This window comes from Hordeum vulgare, chromosome 7H (assembly GCF_904849725.1).
Source record: "Hordeum vulgare subsp. vulgare chromosome 7H, MorexV3_pseudomolecules_assembly, whole genome shotgun sequence".
NCBI lineage: Eukaryota > Viridiplantae > Streptophyta > Magnoliopsida > Poales > Poaceae > Hordeum > Hordeum vulgare.
The window spans coordinates 47,825,706-47,848,160 of NC_058524.1; positions in this window are offsets into that span (position 1 = coordinate 47,825,706).

Genomic DNA, 22,455 nt, shown 5'->3' on the forward strand with positions numbered 1-22,455 from the left:
AAAGCTCCTCCCTTCTTCTATTTGATTGATGTTCGTGTTCTAGGGTTAGGAGCATTGGGGATTGGATCCATATCCTTGATCTTATGGCTAGTTCTTGGATGGCATGAAGGAGATATTTGAGGGGAGTATAGGTTCTATGGTTTGTTGTTGAGTTGGTTGCCATGCCCTAGGATTTACTCGTTTTAGATCTAGCACTTGAACTTTTGGATTAGATCTAAAACGTGCTCTCTCTTGCCTAGGCATGCATTTTTTTTCGTGTTACTAAGTGTTCCTCATGACAGTAGGGCTGGGGTGTAAGTCTTAGTGTTCATATTCAGCCCATGCCCTCGAGAAACGATTTTTACATGTCAAATCTGAAAGTCAAACCCCAGCGGTACTACCGCTATGACCCCCAGCGGTACTACCGCCAGGGCTAGCGGTACTACCGCTAGGCCCCAGCGGTACTACCGCCAGGGGTGGCGGTACTACCGCCATGAGCACTCACTATGTATTTTTTTCTGTGTTTTTTTGCTTAGCAATGCGTGTCTACTTGTTTTGCGTTTGCAAGATTCATTGCCTTGACTCTTCTTGTCGCCTCTGTTTTCGCCATGTGTTCTGTGTCACAGGTGACTCTTCTCGCCGTTCGAACCCCCACGGGACACGCAGTCTAAACAATACCGCAACCAAGAGGCGCCCGAGGGGTCTGCCACCTCAGGTGTGCCACCAAAGAAGAAGTCCTTCAAGAAGGTCGCTCACAGGGATAAGAAGGTCAATATTCGAACAATGTCCCCCAATGACTTTCTGCAGTTTCGCACCAAGAACCCCTATCTCAAAGAGAGGGAAGTGATCAAGGATGTAGACCATTTCTGGGTAAAGGACCAGTGCAGGATCTACCGTGATGTGGTATCTCATTTCAAGAAGGACTATGTCTCTGTTCAGTGGATTGACCTGGCACATCTTCAGCGGAACATGGACTACTTTGGTGATGCCCTCTCTCTGGTTGACAAATTGGGCATCAAGGACATCATCACCTTCAAGACGGATTTTGATCCCACTGCAGTTGCTCAGTTTTATGTCACAGTCCATTTCTCTCCTGATGCAGAGCGTTCCATGGTGTGGATGACTGGGTCCAAGAAGCTGACCGGTACCTGGTAGGAGTTCATGCAATTCCTTCACATTGACTTCCAGGGTGCTGACACTCCTCTTGGTGCTCCCGCAAAGGACAGACTGCAGAAACTGTATCTGAGGAAGGGGGTGCTTCCCAAGCACCTGGACATCATGCATCGGATCTTTCGCAACACCCTCTTCCCTCGGAGTGGTAACTTTGATGAGGTCCATGGCTCCTTGGCTGAGATGCTGTTACTTTGTGAGGAGGCTATGTCTCAGGAGTCTGCTCAGCTGGATATTTCTGATGTGATGTTCACAGAGCTCTGGAACTGCATCATCATGCGTAAGGTTCCTATCTACGGGCCTTACCTGTTCGCATACATTAGCCATAAGTGGCAAGAGGCTTTTTCGGAGGAGCTGCTCTATGCTCAGTCTGATTACATTGTGCATGACCCGATCAGGCTTCGCGTCAAGGACAAGTGGGCCAACCCATCTACATCCTCTCAGCACATGGATACTGATACAGAGACTGCTGCTGATAGAGGAACCGCCTCTCAGCCCCGCTCTCTGCCATGCCATCTTGGGCTATCAAACTGCACGACAAAATGAAGACACTTTTCTGTATGCAGGCCAAGGGTCAGTACCAGACACACGTGGCTCAGAAGCAGAGCCGCCAGAGGCATAAGCGTGTTCTCAGGACCTTGGATGTGGACATCTCCAGCGGCTCAGAGGATGACATCACTCCTGAGGCCACTTGGATGCAGGCTCAGGGGTACCAGTGGTCCGGCGATGAGGCGGAAGAGGAGGAGCAGACCGACCAGGAGGGGACAGACGAGTCTGGTGATCCTGAAGACGAGGAGTAGTTACCTGTGGCATTAGGTGTGCCCCTTTTTGGTGTCTTGTGCCAAAGGGGGAGAGAGTCTAGGATTTGCTTTCATATTCGAACTTTGCATTGCTTTGCTTTATTTCGTATGGTTTGCTTCGAACTTGGTTTGCTTCTAGTTTGCTATCTTTTGTGAGACATGATCTTATGTGAGATTCATTTCCATCATATGCTGTGAGTCATATGCACCGTATTGTCATATATCTCTATCTTTTAGTTCTCATATTATTCTCTGTGCAAATCCGGTATTGTCATCAATCCACCAAAAAGGGGGAGATTGTTGGGGCATAGTTTATGCCTAAGTGATTTTGGCGATTGATGACAGTACCGTACAGGACTAACTGTGTGTTAAGGTTTCAGATAACACACGTCAACGGCACAAGACGACTCGTCTCCTCTCTCATGGATCGGAAGCACGACACTCTCTACGATTCTCTTTATTTGAGTCATAGGAAAACCGTACTATTAAGAGGGGATCCGTAGTGGAAAGGTTTGGGTGGAATCTATCTTTACACACGCACACGTCACATTCTCCCTTTCCTTTATCTTTGGAGCGGCCCTCGCCTCTTTGTTTTTAGCATCTCTGCAAAATGGTCCCCAGCGGTAGTACCGCTGGTTCCAGCGGTAGTACCGCTGCAGCCAGCGGTAGTACCGCTAGCTGGCGGTAGTACCGCCCTGGCCAGCGGTAGTACCGCTCCAGGTGCTTTGTTCCACCTACCTAGCGGTAGTTCCTGGACGGACCCTTTTGCGAAGACTTTCTCGGCGGTAGTAGTGTTTGTGCACTACCAAGGGGCCAGCGGTAGTACCGCTGCATCCAGCGGTAGTACCGCGAGGCAGCGGTAGTACCGCTCCTGTTCAGCGGTAGTACCGCTGGGGCTCGGGCAGAGAGTGGGAAAACGGTCTGATTTTCCCCCCACTATATAAAGGGTTCTTCTAGCTGAGGAACCCTATCTCTTACCTCTCTAAGCTCCATTGTTGCTCCACAAGCTCAAAAGTGCCCGATCTCTCTCCCTAGCTAATCAAACTTGTTGATTCTTTAGGGATTGGTTGAGAAGGCCTAGATCCACACTTCCATCAAGAGAAAAGTTGATTCCCCCACCAATCCCTTGCGGATCTTGTTACTCTTGGGTGTTTGAGCATCCTAGACGGTTGAGGTCACCTCGAAGCCATATTCCATTGTAGTGAAGCTTCTTGGTTTAGTTGGGAGCCTCCAAGCTTTGTGTGGAGTTGCCCCAACCTTGTTTGTAAAGGTTCGGTCGCCGCCTTCAAGGGCACCTATAGTGGAATCACGGTACCTTGCATCGTGCGAGGGCGTGAGGAGAATACGGTGGCCTTACCGGCTTTTTGGGGAGCATTGTGCCTCCACACCGCTCCAACGGAGACGTACTTCCTGTCAAAGGGAAGGAACTTCGGTAACACATCCTCGTCTCCATCGGTTCCACTTGTGGTTATCTCTATCCTTTACTTTGTATTTGCTTATGCTTGTGACTATATCTTAGTAGTCTTAATGGCTCTCGTTGTTAGCTTCTATAGGGTTCACCTCATTGTCATATTATTTGTGAACCCGTATAGTGTTTACCTTAACTTGCTAAGATTAATTAAAAAGTGGTCGTTGTCTATTCACCCCCCTCTAGCCAACCATATCGATCCTTTCAAGTGGTGTTATGTGAACGTCGACTACATAACACTTCACCATTATTTGGGTCTAGAGGAAGGCATTGGGAACTAGTAAGTAGATGATGGGTTGCTAGAGTGACAGAAGCTTAAACCCTAGTTTATGCGTTACTTCATAAGGGGTTGATTTGGATCCACTAGTTTAATGTTATGGTTAGACTTTGTCTTAATTCTTCTTTCGTAGTTGCGGATGCTTGCGAGAGGGGTTAATCATAAGTGGGATTCTTGTCCAAGTAAGGGCAGTACCCAAGCGCCGGTCCACCCACATATCAAACTATCAAAGTAATGAACGTGAATCATATGAACATGATGAAACTAGCATGACAGAAATTCCCGTGTGTCCTCGGGAGCGTTTTTCCTCCTATTAGACTTTCTCCAGGCTTGTCCCTTGCTACAAAAGGGATTGGGCCACTTTGCTGCACCGTTGCTACTTTTGTTACTTGTTGCTTGCTACGAATTATCTCACCACACAATCACTTGTTACCGACAATTTCAGTGCTTGTAGATATTTCCTTGCTGAAAACCACTTGTCAGACCCTTCTGCTCCTCGTTGGGTTCGACACTCTTACTTATCGAAAGGACTATGATTCATCCCCGATACTTGTGGGTCATCAAGACTCTTTTCTGGTGCCGTTGCCGGGAGTGAAGCGCCTTTGGTAAGTGGAACTTGGTAAGGAAACATCCATATAATGTGCTGCAATTTGTTGTCACTTGTCACTATGGATACTAATCCTTTGAGGGGCTTGTTCAGGGTATCTTCACCTCGAACGGAAGCACAAATAGTTGCTCCTCAACCTGCTGGACCTACTGAAAAGATTTGCTTTGAATTCCCTTCGGGTATGCTTGAGAAACTGCTGGCTAATCCTTTTACAGGAGATGGAACATCACATCCAGACTTGCATCTAATCTATGTAGATGAGGTTTGTGGTTTATTTAAGCATGCAGGTGTGCCCGAGGATGAGGTCAAGAAGAAGGTCTTTCCTTTATCTTTGAAGGATAAGGCGTTGACATGTTATAGGCTATGTGATGATACTAGATCATGGGACTACAATCGGTTGAAATTGGAATTTCATCAAAAGTTTTATCCTATGCATTTAGTACATCGTGATCGAAATTATTTCTACAATTTTTGGCCTCGTGACAGAGAAAGCATCGATCAAGCTTAGGGGAGGCTTAAATCAATGCTATATTCATGCCCCAATCATGAGCTCTCGAGAGAAATTATCATTCAGAACTTCTATGCTCAGCTTTCTCATGATGATCGCACCATGCTTGACACTTCTTGTACCGGTTCTTTTATGAAGGGAGATATTGACTTCAAGTGCAATTTATTGGAGAGAATTGAATGCAACTCTGAAGATTGGGAGCTTGAAGAAGGTAAGGAGTCAGGTATGAATTTCACGTTTGATTGCGTTAAATCCTTTGTTGAGACAAATACTTTTTGTGATTTTAGCGCTAAGTATGGACTTGACTCTGAGATAGTAGCTTCATTGTGTGAATCCTTTGCTGCCCATATTGATCTCCCCAAAGAGAAGTGGTTTAAATTTCATCCTCCTTTAGATGTCAATGTAGTTAAACCCACTCCAGTTGAAGAGAAAGTCATTGCCTATAATGATCCTGTGGTTCCCAGTGCTTACACTGAGAAACCACCTTTCCCTGTTAGGATAAAGGATCATTCCAAAGATTCAACTATCATATGTAGAGGCTACATTAGAACAACTACACCCCCTGAGCAAATTTGAGTTGAACCTAGCATTGCTATCATCAAAGATCTTCTGTCTGAAGAAGTTGAGGGACATAATATTCACTTCTGTGAAGATGCAGCTAGAATTGCTAAACCTCACGTTAGAGACAAACATAGGCCTATTGTTGGCATGTGTAACATCCCAAATTTTGGAATGTTAATAAAATTATTAGACTGATTGTTTATTTTTTTGAGTGATTGAAACTTGAGTGAAGTTTGAAAAAAAAAACTTTTTAAAAACTTTTGAATGAGAGGGAATAAAATGACTTTCCCCATTTCCTGTGAATTCAAATTCATATTTTTAAAATCAGCGAGAGGAGATAGCATGACTTCTTCAACTATAAAGAATTTGAATCAAGGTGGCATTTGAATTCCTTTTGATTTTTGCTTTGCATTTTGTTTCTTTCTCCACTCAAGAAGTGTCGAGAATAAATTCTTGCCAAGCAAGAAAGAGAGGAGGACCACGACCCTCCAAAACCAGGGGCATTCATTGAAATATATTGAGCCAAGAAAACCAAAATTTAATTGAAAAAAAATATTAGAAAAAAGAGAAAGCATTTAGGGGTTTTCTGAAAAATATTTTTTTAGTTTTCATTTTGGCCGTGGAAAAATGTTCAACGTGTAGAGTTTATTTTTCTGAAAATTTTGATATATTATACCCCTATATTTTCTGAGCATATACTATTTCCTTTTATAGGTTTTATTTCCTGTTTTCAATTAAAAGGAAAGAGATCTCTTTTATTAGGAAAGTCCTGGGCCACAATTGGAAACGCATCAGGCCTAGATACCCCTTCTTCTTCCTCCTCTCGTTCTTTCCTTCCCACGCAATGACAGAAGCTTTCCGGAAGCTTCCTTGCCCCGATTCGCGAGATATGTTGCCTCCCCTCGCTTCCCACCACCCCAATAAGTACGCCCCGATCCTCCTCGTTCCATTTTCCCCATCACCGCGTCCTCTCCCTGCCCGTAGCCACCTCTCCACCATCCTCTTCTTCCTGCCAAGAACGTTCACCAGGAGCCTCTCCCGTCGCCCCTTACATCGCCAGGAAGCTCCCTCCAGCGCCACCCCTACACGTGCCGTGCCACCCTCCCCTGCCGCTACACCCCCACGTCACCTCCACCCCGCCCTGTCACCCCTACAGCCTCTCCTCGCCGCCATTTGTTCCTGGACAGGAAGTCTGCCAGGGAACAACGCCAGGAGCCAGAACGCCACGCCCCGGACGCCCCTGACGCCTCCCCACCAGCGCCGACCTCATCCGCCGTCCCCCCTCCCCGCCGGCGACCTCCCCCTCGCCGGAGCAGCCCCACCTCGCCGGAGCACCTCCAGCCCTGTCCAGCCACGGTGAGCTTCAAAGAAATCCCGTCACAGTTTTTTTCTTCAGAAAAGAGCAAACTTATAAAATTCATATCTATTAGTCTATAACTCCGAATGAGGTGATTCTTTTTGCGTTAGATCACATTTTTCTTGTAGTTTCAGAAAATAGACAATTTCTCTATCTTTGGATTTATAAAATTTGAATTAGATCAGATTTAGTTTAAACCTTGTTTTGCTTATTCTGAGAGTTTAAAAATAGATTTTAATTTAATCCTTCTTGCTACTGCTTCCTAGTGATAATATCTTTCAGTAGTTTAACTTTCATTTTTTAAAACACTTCTACTTGGAGTTTTTACCAAAACAGATTCTGTTTTAGTTCTTTTAGGATTATGGCTATTTCTTTTTCGATAATTGTTTTTAATTTTTTTTATATTTGAGAAAGTTTATATTTTGTTTTCTGTTAGTTAACAGTAGGTTTTCAACAAAAAAAAATTCATTTTATTTGTTATCATGAAATCAATTCTAGTTCTGTAATAACTTACAATTGATTTCCCTACTAGTTTACTCCCATTTGAAAATACTTTCAAATAGTTTTATGAAAAATACTTTATTTTATCTTAGTTAATTTTTTCTCTGTTATTTTACTATTTTAGTGTTTTATTTTCAGTTAGAACAAAAAATATTTAGTGTTTGATGTAGTAGAAGACTCCCTAGTTTTCTTTGAAATTTCCTTTGGATTCTTATTCGATCTTTCTTATTGTTTTGATTGCATCAACTTTTATTGTTGTTTGATAATTGTTTGCTAGAATGATTACTAGTGTGAGTGCTTATGTGAATACTATGTTTGATTATATAGATTTCATCGGAGAGTGACGAATAGTTCTATCAAGTTATTTCTCGAGAACGATAATTCTTCTTCATCAACCTCACCAGGCAAGTCACGTTGATCATATTATTACCTATATTTTATATGCATAGTAGTTCTACCTTTCTTCACCCAATTGCATGCAAAGTAGGTACTTGGAAATTTGGATCTTGATGTAGTACCATGTGGTAGGCACCCAACACCCTTGTTACTTGGACCGGGACGATGAACTTTATTCTGCTATGCTTTTAGTTGACGGGGTTTGGGTTGAGTATTTACCATGAGTGTTGTGAGAACTTAATAATCAAGACCTGAAGACTCCAAGACTTGCAAGAACTCAGAACAAAATATACCTCTGGGTGAAGGACGGTTTAGATGGGCTCCCTGGAGAAACTAGTGGACGACCCGGATGCATGGGGAAGCGTCATGACATCTTGCGGAAATCTTCACCCAGGTTCAAAGAGACGGACGGATATTTTCAAGACCCAAGGCTTACCTGCACAGCCACAAGTCATTATGGGCTCTCGCTTGGTTGGGCAACGTGGTGACTGTGGACAGGCGGTGCTACGAGATGTAGAAGAACGGTAGGATTGGATGGGCACCGACAGAGGATCAGAGGAACCCGTTGAAAGACCATGTTTTGATCATCCGGTCTTCAAACACCCTGAAGTGCAAGGACATACACGGAGGCGATCAAATCTTGTGGGGAACGTGTGCAAAACTCTGCAGAGTACTCAAACCTAATCGATTAGCCGTGTCCATGGTCATGGACAACTTGAGCCAAAGGAACTGAAACTATGAGGAATTCTCAACACCATTATATTTATTTGATGTGGGTAATATTGATAACTTGGGTATGAGAACTGGTTGGCGGAACCATCTCATTAAGAACCAACACCGTAGTAATATTTTGCTTTTAGCCCCTCTTTTGTTGTAGGAGAAAACTTTGCTTTCCGCTAAAAAGTTACAGCCCCATCTGCCATATATGCATATAGTATAGATGGTATTTTTACCCTCTCTTTTGTGACTTGCCGGCATATTCAATATGCTGACCTACAGGGCTGCAACGTCTTATGTTGCAGATACTTTCGTCGACGAGTAAGAGTACGATTCAGGGTTACGGTCCGCACTCGACTTGCCGTTGGTGTTTATTGGGACTCCACTCCCTTGACTGTTTCCGCTGAGATTTTAAGGTATATATCAGTTTTACGTTATTACATGTGATTGCACTTTGATATATACATTGATGTACTGTGTGTGCCAGCATACTGATCCAGGGATGGCAAGGATACACAGAGGCTTGACTCGTTTTGAGTCTGGTCGCTACAGAAATGGTATATGAGCACATGTTGACTGTAGGACGTGACCCTAGAAACTGGAAATTTCATAGGAAAGGATCTCTCAAAAAATTTATTTTCAAGAACACCTTTTACTTCTCATCTCTTCTGATTTCATCGAATGTTCTCTCTCGTCTCAAATAGTTAGACAATACCCTTACCCCTTTGACCTCATGAAGAATCAACTGAGTTCTACTCCAAAGTAAAGAGGATTTCACCATGCATTTGAAGAATTGAAGCTACACCAATTGAAGACTATGAAGACCCGAAGAATTCGAAGACCCTGAAGCGTTCATATGACCATTAGAAGTCCAAACCCCTGTTATATACCCACGTTAGATATGATGATTTGTGAGCCATCATTGATGTGTGTTTTCTGACGGCCACAAATAAAACCTATTCTCAAAAATATTTTTTGTATTGTGTGTATCTCCCGCCCTCTCTTACCCATCTCATCCCCAAAACCTCAACCCTACCAGATGAAGTATGAAGCTGGACTTGTAGTCTTTGGACCAATGACCCAGCTGGAGGTTGAAATATGGATTCAGAACATGGAGAACCACTTCGGGAGCCATTTGATCTCAAGAAAGTATGAAGTGGCACACGCTCTTCAGTACTTTACCCAAGGTGCTGCTATCTGGTGGAAAATGCATCATGCCATACAAGGATTTAGTGGAGCAGAAACTTGGGACGAATTCAAGAAGACTCTGTAAGATCCCGTCTTATTCAGAAGTGCTATGATAATCCGAAGAATAAGACTTGTGCATGCAAGATCTATGGATAAATAGGACACACCCAAGAGGAACACAAGGATGGATGCACTCATTGTGAAGAGAATCACCCAGCGGAGGAATGCCCAACTAGTCAGGTGACTTGTTTCTTGTGTGAAGGAACCACCCACTACCCAGCCTAGTGTTACATTTACCCCAAGGTGCAACAAGTTGTCAAGCAGCAGAAAGAAGCAATGGAGGAAACACTCACGAAGAACATATTAGAAGAACATGTGATGAAGGAAAATATTGGAGACCCTGATGGACAGAGCCTAACCAGATTTTTCTCCAATGCCTGTTACTCATGTGGAGAGGAAGAACATTTTTCACAGCAGTGCATGAAGAAAAACCAAGAGTATCTGGGAAACTTCCCGACAGAAAAAGTAGAGTTTGATCCACTTAAAATAGAAGAACTGGCCAAAATGAAAGAGTCCGGAAAGAAGAGAAAATACACCAGCCAGAGTCAAATCCCGACACCTAAGGACCTGAGTCATACCAGATGTTTCAAGTGTAAGGAGTTGGGCCACTACATCAATATGTGCCCAGGACGGAAGGAGGAAACCCAAGGAGCAAAAGCAAACACTAAGAAGCCTCGAGACTTGTCCGAACTCATTTGCTTTCGTTGCAAGGAAGCAGGACATTATGCTAGTGATTGTCCACATGGGAAGAAAGCTAATATGGAGTAGTTAAGTCTTGACAATGAAAATAAGTGTGACATGAAGCACTCTTGTTTTCATGAGATTATGGAGTTGAATTTTGTAATAGAAGACTCAGAGATTGTAATAACTTCATGAATCAATAAAAAATATTGTGTCATGATTGCCTATGTTGAAACTGTATGCGTTGTTTCTCTACGAACAAAGATCTCTGAACATTTATGAGGATATGAGAGAATATGATCTATGCAGGAACGAGTATAATTCATTTTAAGTGTGGTAGTAATCGGTAAACCCACAGGATCCAGTGAGTAGGAATATACCATGCATACCAAGGAGACACATACATTCCTCTGAGTACCCATTTTTTCTGACACGTGCAGATGACAACCCTCTACGAGTCATTCCTTAAGGGCCCAGAAACGATCATGACCCTGACCAGTGATCATGATTACCCAAAAATCCAGAAGAAATGATGAAGCACATTCATCTTGAAGGAGATGCAGTCTACAAAGGCTACCCGTTCATGGAAAGTGGAGTGGAACTTTGGTATGTGGAAGTACACCTCCACCATGTGAAAGGAGTTTGTCCAAAGACTATGGGGCAATACTTTTTCGTTTCACGTGTACCACGAGCAACCTTCTTTGATGCTGTTCCTGAAGCTGCCATGGAAGCCGTACGTCAGATTGGAGAAATACTTGAAGCAAGACTCCGTCATACCCAAGAATACCTGAGTGAAGTGCATGCAGAGATGATGGAAATGAAGCTCATGGCCACCATGAGAAAGCAAAATATGGATGATTTCAAGGAGCACCTCGGAAAGTTCCAGTGGAACTAAAGTATCTCCAAGGGAGACAAATGAATAAAGTTGGCAGAAATGCTTGACCATACCAAACAATGTGGATGGCAGCATTTGTAATAAAGTTATTTTTGAATTTGGAGTTTTGAGAAGAAATTAAGGATGTAATAAAGGATTGAATATGAAATGAATATGATTTATGGATGAAGCAATACCTTTTATGGTAAACACACCCATGGAAAAAGAAAAGTATCTCACGGAATGGCGTGTGAACCAAAAATAAGTCTGAGGATTTTTATTATATGATGGTTACCCCAAGAGTATGATGGAATGAAACACTATAGGATTTAAGGTGTAGTGATTCCAAGTATGCCTGCAACCCATAGACCCGGGACTAATAAGGATCAAGTACTACCTATTTGGAGAAGGAAACTTGGAAGAAGCTTTGATGGATCAGCAAACGTTTTCTTAGGAGCATACGAAACCCTGAGAGTTGTGAAGGTACGATAGATGTTTTGTTCAGCTTGCAGAACCAATGGATTATCCAAACTTCATTCGTGGACAAGAGAAATTCTGCAATGCTTGTGAGGATGCCCAAGTGTTAGAATACGAGATTCACTAAGGCCTATACAAGGTAATGATTTCAGTGCGACATGGCTTGGCCACCATGACGACTTACTATTATCATTCTCTTGCTATTCAGAATGGTAAATCTGAGAGACTTACCCATAGTGAGAGACGACGTTCTTTGAAGCCTTTGTTTAAGCCTTAGAATGGTATGATGAAAGCCCCATGTACATGGCATTTGTTGTGACACGTAGGAAACTTTATGGTGAGGATGAAACCAAGACCCCTCTCTGTGCAGGATAACCACAAATGGTAGACCACCATGAGAATCACCGATAGGTTATTTAGAATGATCACGAGATTGTTAGTAAAGAAGACTCAATGACGGAAGAAGCTTATAACAACAGAAGAGCACTCGATTTTGATGGAAAACGTTATGAATATAACGGAAGGGCATCACCAAAGGAGTTAGTATGAAGAAAGTGAGGAGTCAGATGCCAAAACCCGACATGATTGTTAAAGCATTTTGAGGGACCAGTAATCCTCATTTTAAGTGTGGTAGCATCCCACTTTGCAGGAGATTCGATTTGTTGGAAGACCCCCAAACCGTAACCTATCTTTCTAGCCTCTTCGAATCTCCGAGGACTAGATTCATTTTAAGTGTGGTAGGTTTTATTTCCTGTTTTTAATTAAAAGGAAAGAGATCTCTTTTATTAGGAAAGACCTGGGCCACAATTGGAAACGCATCAGGCCCAGATACCCCTTCTTCTTCCTCCTCTCGTTCTTTCCTTCCCACGCAATGGCAGAAGCTTCCTGGAAGCTTCCCTGCCCCGATTCGCGAGATATGTTGCCTCCCCTCGCTTCCCACCACCACTATAAGTGCGCCCCGATCCTCCTCGTTCCATTTTCCCCATCACCGCGTCCTCTCCCTGCCCGTAGCCACCACGCCACCATCCTCCTCTTCCTACCAAGAACGCTCACCAGGAGCCTCTCCCGTCGCCCCTTACATCGCCAGGAAGCTCCCTCCAGCGCAAGCCCTACACCTGCCGTGCCACCCTCCCCTGCCGCTACACCCCCACATCACATCCACCCCGCCCTGTCGCCCCTACAGCCTCTCCTCGCCGCCATTTGTTCCTGGACAGGAAGTCTACCAGGGAACGACGTCAGGAGCGAGCACGCCACGCCCCGGACGCCTCGCCACCAGCGCCGACCTCCTCCACCGTCCCCCTCCCCGCCGGTGACCTCCCCCTCGCCGGAGCAGCGCCACCTCGCCGGAGCACCTCCAGCCCTGTCCAGCCACGGTGAGCTTCAAAGAAATACCGTCACAATTTTTTTCCAGAAAAGAGCAAACTTATAAAATTCATATCTATTAGTCTATAAATCCGAATTAGGTGATTCTTTTTGCGTTAGATCAAGAGTTTCTTTTAGTTTCAGAAAATATACAATTTCTCTATGTTTGGATTTATAAAATTTGAATTAGATCATATTTAGTTTAAACCTTGTTTTGCTTATTCTGGGAGTTTAAAAATAGCTTTTAATTTAATTCTTTTTGCTACTACTTCCTAGTGATAATATATTTCAGTAGTTTAAGTTTCATTTTTTTTAAATATTTTTACTTGGGGTTTTTACCCAAACAGATTCTATTTTAGTTCTTTTAAGATTATGGCTATTTCTTTTTCTATAATTGTTTTTAAATTATTTTCTTTTATATTTGAGAAAGTTTATATTTTGTTTTCTGTTAGTTACTAGTAGGTTTTCAACAAAAACAAAATTTCATTTTATTTGTTATCATGAAATCAATTCTAGTTCTCTAATAACTTGCAATTGATTTTCCTACTAGATTACTCCCATTTGAAAATACTTTCAAATAGTTTTATGAAAAATACTTAGTTAATTTTTTTCTCTGTTATTTTAGTATTTTAGTGTTCTATTTTCAGTTAGAACAAAAACTATTTAGTGTTTAATGTAGTAGAAGACTCCCTAGTTTTCTTTGAAATTTCCTTTGGATTCTTATTCTATCTTTCTTATTGTTTTGATTGCATCTGCTTTTATTGTTGTTTGATAATTGATTGCTAGAATGATTGCTAGTGTGCGTGCTTATGTGAATACTATGTTTGATTATATTGATTTCATTGGAGAGTGACGAATAGTTCTATCAAGTTATTTCTCGAGAACGATAATTCTTCTTCATCAACCTCACCAGGCAAGTCACGTTGACCATATTATTACCTATGTTTTATATGCATGGTAGTTCTACCTTTCTTCACCCAATTGCATGCAAAGTAGGTACTTGGAAATTTGGATCATGATGTAGTATCATGTGGTAGGCACCCAACACCCTTGTTACTTGGCCCGGGACGATGAACTTTATTCTGCTATGCTTTTAGTAGACGGGGTTTTGGTTGAGTGTTTACCATGAGTGTTGTGAGAACTTAATAATCAAGACCCAAAGACTCCTAGACTTGCAAGAACTCAGAACGAAATATACCTCTGGGTGAAGGACGGTTTAGATAGGCTCCCTGGAGAAACCAGTGGACGACCCGAGATGCATGGGAGAAGCGCCATGACATCTTGCGGAAAGCTTCACCCAGGCTCAAAGAGACGGACGGATATTTTCAAGACCCAAGGCTTACCTGCACAGCCACAAGTCATTATGGGCTCTGGCTTGGTTGGACAACGTGGTGACTGTGGACAGGCGGTGCTACGAGATGTAGAAGAATGGTAGGATTGGATGGGAACCGACAGAGGATCAGAGGAACCCGTTGAAAGACCATGTTTTGATCATCCGGTCTTCAAACACCCTGAAGTGCGAGGACATACACGGAGGCGATCAAATCTTGTGGGGAACGTGTGCAAAACTCTGAAGAGTACTCAAACCTAATCGATTAGCCGTGTCCATGGTCATGGACAACTTGAGCCAAAGGAACTGAAACTATCAGGAATTCTCAACACCATTATATATATTTGATGTGGGTAATATTGATAACTTGGGTATGAGAACTGGTTGGCGGAACCATCTCATTAAGAGCCAACAACATAGTAATATTTTGCTTTTAGCCCCTCTTTTGTTGTAGGAGAAAACTTTGCTTTCCGCTAAAAACTTACAGCCCCACCTGCCATATATGCATATAGTATAGATGATATTTTTACCCTCTCTTTTGTGACTTGCCGACATATTCAATATGCTGACCTACACGGCTGCAACGTCTTATGTTGCAGATACTTTCTTCGACGAGTAAGAGTACGATTCAGGGTTACGGTCTGCACTCAACTTGTCGTTGGTGTTTATTGGGACTCCACTCCCTTGACTGTTTCCGCTGAGATTTGAAGGTATATATCAGTTTTACGTTATTATATGTGATTGCACTTTGATATATACATTGATGTACTGTGTGTGCCAGCATATTGATCCATGGATGGCACGGATACACAGAGGCTTGACTCGTTTTGAGTCGGGTCGCTACAGCATGCCTGTGGTTTCTGTTAAGATAGGAGATCATTGTTACCATGGTTTATGTGACGTCGGTGCTAGTGTTTGTGCAATACCTCAATCCTTATATGATGAAATTAAAGATGAGATTGCACCTGTTGAGATAGAGCCTATTGATGTCACTATTCAGCTTGCGAATAGAGATACTATCTGCCCTGTGGGAATTGTTAGGGATGTTGAAGTCTGGTGTGGTAAAACGAAGTATCCTGCTAATTTCCTCGTGCTTGCTACCACACAAGATAGCTTTTGTCCCATCATATTTGGTAGACCTTTTCTCAATACTATCAATGCTCATATTGATTGTGAGAAGCAAACTATCACTGTTGGCTTTGAAGGTGTGTCACATGAGTTCAATTTCTCCAAGTTTGGTAGACAACCTCATGAAAAAGAGTTGCCTAGTAGGGATGAAACTATTGCCTTAGCCTCTATTGCCATGCCTCCTACTGATACCTTAGAGCAATACTTGCTTGAGCATGAAAATGATATGCATATGGATGAAAGGGATGAAACATGTAGAGTTGTCTTAGAACAATATCCTATCCTTAATAATAACTTGCCTGTTGAACTGCTTGGGGATCCACCCCCACCAAAGGTTGATCCTGTGTTCGAGCTTAAACAGCTGACAGATACTCTTAAGTATGCTTATCTTGATGAAAAGGAGATATATCATGTTATTATTAGTGCTAGCCTCTTAGAGCATGAAGAAAAGAAGTTACTAAAAACTCTGAGGAAGCACTATGCTGCTATTGGATATACTCTTGATGATCTTAAGGGCATTAGTCCTACTCTGTGCCAACACAAGATTAAAACTGATCCTGACTTCAAACCAGTTGTTGATCATCAAAGGAGATTGAATCCTAAGGTGAAAGAAGTAGTAAGAAAAGAAATACTAAAGCTCCTGGAAGCGGGTATTATCTATTCTGTTGCTCATAGCGATTGGGTAAGTCCGGTGCATTGCGTTCCTATGAAGGGATGCATTACCATTGTCCCTAATGATAAGGATGAATTGATTCCACAGAGGATTATTACTGGCTATAGGATGGTGATCGATTTTAGGAAATTGAATAAAGCCACTAGAAAAGATCATTACCCTTTGCCGTTTATCGACCAAATGCTAGAAAGGCTGTCTAAACACACACACTTATGCTTTCTAGACGGTTATTCTGGTTTCTCACAAATACCAGTTGCACAATCTGATCAGGAGAAGACCACTTTCACCTGCCCTTTCGGTACGTTTGCTTATAGACGTATGCCTTTTGGCTTATGTAATGCACCTGCCACCTTTCAAAGATGTATGATGGCTATATTCTCTGACTTTTGTGAAAAGATTGTTGAGGTTTTCACGGATGACTTCTCCGTTTACAGGTCTTCTTTTGATGATTGCCTCAACAACCTTGATCGAGTCTTGCAGAGATGTAAAGACACCAATCTTGTCTTGAATTGGGAGAAGTGCCACTTTATGGTTAATGAAGGCATCATCTTAGGACATAAATTTTTTGAAAGAGGTATTGAAGTCGATAAGGCTAAGATTGATGCAATCGAGAAAATGCCATACCCCATAGATATCAAAGGTATAAGAAGTTTCCTTGGTCATGTTGGTTTCTATAGAAGGTTCATCAAAGACTTCTCTAAGATTTCTAGGCCTCTTACCAATCTCTTACAAAAGGATATTCCTTTTGTTTTTGATGATGATTGTGAGGAAGCCTTCAAAATACTTAAGAGGGCTTTGATAACTGCTCCTATTGTTCAACCACCTGATTGGAACTTGCCTTTTGAGATCATGTGTGACGCTAGTGATTGTGCTGTTGGTGTTGTTCTAGGGCAAAGAGTTGATAAGAAGTTGAATGTTATTCACTACGCTAGTAAAACTCTAGACAGTGCCCAGAGAACTACGCTACTACGGAGAAGGAATTTTTAGCAGTCGTGTTTGCATGTGAAAAGTTCAGGTCTTACATAGTTGATTCCAAAGTCACTATTCACACAGATCATGCTACTATTAAGTACCTCATGGAGAAGAAGGACGCAAAACCTAGACTTATCAGATGGGTTATCTTGCTACAAGAATTTGATTTGCACGTTGTCGACAGAAAGGGTGCTGATAACCCAGTAGCACATAACTTGTCTAGGTTGGAGAACGTTCTTGATGACCCACAACCTATTGATGATAGCTTTCCCGATGAGCAACTGAATGTCATCAATGCTTCACGTAGTGCACCGTGGTATGCTGATTATGCATACTATATCGTTGCCAAATACATACCACCTAGTTTCACGTACCAGCAAAAGAAGAAATTCTTCTTTGACTTGAGACACTACTTTTGGGATGATCCTTACCTTTATAAGGAAGGAGTAGATGGTGTTATTAGACGTTGTGTACCTGAACATGAACATGGCCATATCCTATAGTAGTGCCACTCCGAGGCCTACGGAGGACACCATGCGGGAGATAGAACTGCACACAAGGTATTGCAGTCAGGTTTCTATTGGCCCACTCTCTTCAAGGATGCCCGTAAGTTTGTCTTGTCTTGTGACGAATGTCAAAGAATAGGTAATATTAGCAAACGTCAGGAAATGCCTATGAACTATTCACTTGTCATTGAACCATTTGATGTTTGGGGCTTTTATTATATGGGACCTTTTCCAGAATCCAATGGGTATTGATACGTCTCCGTCGTATCTACTTTTCCGAACTCTTTTGCCCTTGTTTTGGACTCTAATTTGCATGATTTGAATGGAACTAACCCGGACTGACGCTCTTTTCAGCAGAATTGCCATGGTGTTGTTTTTCTGCAGAAATGAAAGTTCTCGGAACGTCCTGAAAATTTACGGGATTTTTTCTGGAATAAAAGAAAAATACTTGCACAAAGATCCACCGGAGGGGGCGTGCCAGTGGGCCACAAGCCCACAGGCCGCGACCACCCCCTATGGCCGCGCCATGCATGCTTGTGGGGCCCATGTGGCACCACCGCCCCCAATCTCAACTCTATATCTTCTGTTTCGCCAGGAAAAAAAATCATAGAGAAGGTTTCATCGCGTTTTGCGATACGGAGACGCCGCCATATCCTGTTCTTCATCTGGAGGGCAGATCTGGAGTATGTTTCGGGCTCCGGAGAGGGGAAATCGTCGCCTTCGTCATCATCAACCTTTCTCCATCGACAATTCCATGATGCTCTTCATCGTTCATGAGTAATCTCGTTGTAGGCTTGCTGGACGGTGATGAGTTGGATGAGATCTATCATGTAATCGAGTTAGTTCTTAACGGGGATTGATCCCTAGTATCCACTATGTTCTAGATTGATGTTGCTACTACTTGGCTATGCTTAATGCTTGTCAGTAGGGCCCGAGTGCCATGATTTCAGATCTGAACCTATTATGTTGTCGCCAATATATGTGTGTTTTGTTGTGGACCGTCGCATGGGAAACAAAAATTTTCCTACGCGCACGAAGACCTATCATGGTGATGTCCATCTACGAGAGGGGATTTCCGATCTACGTACCCTTGTAGATCGCACAACAGAAGTGTTAGTGAACGCGGTTGATGTAGTGGAACGTCCTCATGTCCCTCGATCCGCCCCGCGAACCGTTCCACGAACCGTCCCGCGATCCGTCCCACGATCTAGTGCCGAACGGACGGCACCTCCGCGTTCAGCACACGTACAACTCGACGATGATCTCGGATTTCTTGATCCAGCAAGAGAGACGGAGAGGTAGAAGAGTTCTCCGGCAGCGTGACGGCGCTCCGGAGGTTGGTGATGATCTAATCTCGGCAGGGCTCCGCCCGAGCTCCGCAGAAACGCGATCTAGAGGTAAAACTGTGGAGTTATGTGGTCTGGCAGCCTTGGAAAAGTTGTCTCAAATCAGTCCTAATTGCTCCATATATATATAGGAGGAGGGAGGGGAGGCTTGCCTTGAGGCTCAAGGAGCCCCAAGGGCTGTGCCACCTAGGGAGGAGTCCTCCTCCAATCCTAGTCCAACTAGGATTGGAAAGTGGAGTCCTTCTCTCCTTTCCCACCCCCTTTTTTTTCCTTTTCTCTTTGATTTTCTATCCTTGGCGCATAGGGCCCTCTTGGGCTGTCCCACCAGCCCACCAAGGGCTGGTGCGCCACCCCCAAGGCCTATGGGCTTCCCCGGGGTGGGTTGCCCCCTCGGTGAACATCCGGAACCCATTCGTCATTCCCGGTACATTCCCGGTAACTCCGAAAACCTTCCGGTAATCAAATGAGGTCATCCTATATATCAATCTTCGTTTCCGGACCATTCCGGAAACCCTCGTGACGTCTGTGATCTCATCCGGGACTCCGAACAACATTTGGTAACCAACCATATAACTCAAATACGCATAAAACAACATCGAACCTTAAGTGTGCAGACCCTGCGGGTTCGAGAACTATGTAGACATGACCCGAGTGACTCCTCGGTCAATATCCAATAGCGGGACCTGGATGCCCATATTGGATCCCACATATTCTACGAAGATCTTATCGTTTGAACCTCAGTGCTAAGGATTCATATAATCCCGTATGTCATTCATTTTGTCCTTCGGTATGTTACTTGCCCGAGATTCGATCGTCAGTATCCGTATACCTATTTCAATCTCGTTTACCGGCAAGTCTCTTTACTCGTTCCGTAATACAAGATCCCGCAACTTACACTAAGTCACATTGCTTTCAAGGCTTGTGTGTGGTGTTGTATTACCGAGTGGGCCCCGAGATACCTCTCCGTCACACGGAGTGACAAATCCCAGTCTCGATCCATACTAACTCAACGAACACCTTCGGAGATACCTGTAGAGCATCTTTATAGTCACCCAGTTACGTTGCGACGTTTGATACACACAAAGCATTCCTCCGATGTCAGTGAGTTATATGATCTCATGGTCATAGGAACAAATACTTGACACGCAGAAAACAGTAGCAACAAAATGACACGATCAACATGCTACGTCTATTAGTTTGGGTCTAGTCCATCACGTGATTCTCCTAATGACGTGATCCAGTTATCAAGCAACAACACCTTGTATATAATCAGAAGACCCTGACTATCTTTGATCAACTGGCTAGCCAACTAGAGGCTTGCTAGGGACAGTGTTTTGTCTATGTATCCACACATGTATATAAGTCTTCATTCAATACAATTATAGCATGGATAATAAACAATTATCTTGATACATGAATTATAATAATAACTATATTTATTATTGCCTCTAGGGCATAATTCCAACATGTTTTAGATCCTATCTTGCAAGTAGTAGTCACCTACTATGTGTTATGACCCGGCAACCCCGGAGTGACAATAGCCGGAACCACTCCCGAAGATGACCATAGTATGAGGAGTTCATGTATTCACCGCGTGTTAATGCATTGGTCCGGTTCTTTATTAAAAGGAGAACCTTAATATCCCGTAGTTTCCATTAGGACCCCGCTGCCACGGGAGGGATGGACAATAGATGTCATGCAAGTTCTTTTCCCTAAGCACGTATGACTGCATACATAATACATGCCTACATTAGATGGACGAACGGGAGCTAGCCACATATCTCTCCGTGTTATAGCTGTTACATGATGAATCACACCCGTCACACTCATCCATCACCGATCCACTGCCTACGAGTCTTTTACTACTGGTTCTCGCTACGTTACTTTGCCTAGGCTTGTCCCTTGCTACAAAAGGGATTGGGCCACTTTGCTCCTGCTATCACTAATGCTGTTACTTGTCACTTTGCTGCTGCTATCACCACTGCTATTACTTGTTACTTTGCTGCTGCTGCTACTGTTGTTCCTTACTACTCCACGGTTACTTGTTGCAAGACTTTGTTGGCGCCGTTGCTGAGGCTAGGTAAGAGGCACTAACATCCCGTCAATAAGGCTTTTTCTGGCACCGTTGCTATCATACCACCTTGCTCTGATACTTTGCTTGCAGACATTAATATTTCAGGTGTGATTGAATTGACAACTCAACTGCTAATACTTGAGAATATTCTTTAGCTTCCCCTTGTGAGCGAATCAATAAATTTGGGTTGAATACTCTACACTCGAAAACTGCTGCGATCCCATATGCTTGTGGGACATCAAGGCTTTTTCTGGTGCCGTTGCCGGGGAAGCACAACTATATTCCCTGAGTCACTTGGGATTGACGTGTGCTGATCACTATGAGGAATCTGAAAGATCCAAGAACTAAAATCCTACCTTCCACTACGCGGAGAGGTAAGGAACTACCATCTAGCTGTGCACTTGATTCACCTTCAGTTTTGAGTAAGTTTGCGACTTCGCCTCCTACTAGAAATCTTGATATGTCGCATGTGCTTGATGATGCTACTTCTGCTGCCCATGATGCTTATGATGCCGCTATGCTTGATACTATGCCTGATGATGCTATGCTTGATACTATGCCTGATGATGCTATGCTTGATACTATGCCTACTATGCCTGTTACTGCTTTGCCACTTGGTGCATTCCTTGATGCACATATTGCTGGAGTTGCTGCTAGACATGATGATACTTCTGAAACTGCTGATACTATTGAAGTAGAACCTGCTACTATGCCTGAATTGCCTGTTATGCCTGATACGCGCTATGTTATGGAGGGAGAGATAGCTGAGGATTTTCTTGCGTGTAAGGATAGCTATGATGTTGAGAAACTTCTGCGCAAGTGGAAAGAAAAATCTCTGAACGCTAGGATGAAATACGACCCAAAGTTTGCTACTTCGCCTATCTTTGTGACCGATAAGGATTATGAATTCTCTGTCGACCCTGAGTTAATCACTTTGGTCGAATCTGATCCTTTTCACGGTTATGAGTCTGAAACGGTTGTAGCCCATCTTACCAAACTGCACGATATAGCCACCCTATTCACAAGTGAGGAAACGATCCGCCACTACTACATCCTCAAGTTGTTTCATTTCTCGCTAAAGGATTATGCTAAGACTTAGTTCACTTCTCTTGCTCCTGGATGTGTGCGTAGCCCCCAGGATATGGTCTACTACTTCTCTGAAAAATATTTCCCTGCCCATAAGAAGCAAGCTGCCTTGCAGGAAATATACAACTTTGGTCAAGCTAAAGAAGAGAGTCTGCCACAAGCTTGGGGGAGGCTCATCCAGCTACTGAATGCTTTGCCTGATCACTCACTTGAGAAGAATGAGATACTTGATATATTCTATAATGGACTTACCGATGCTTCCAAAGACCACTTAGATAGTTGTGCCGGTAGTGTTTTTAGGGAACTAACTGTAGAACAAGCTGAGATTCTATTGAATAACATCTTGTGCAATGAGAA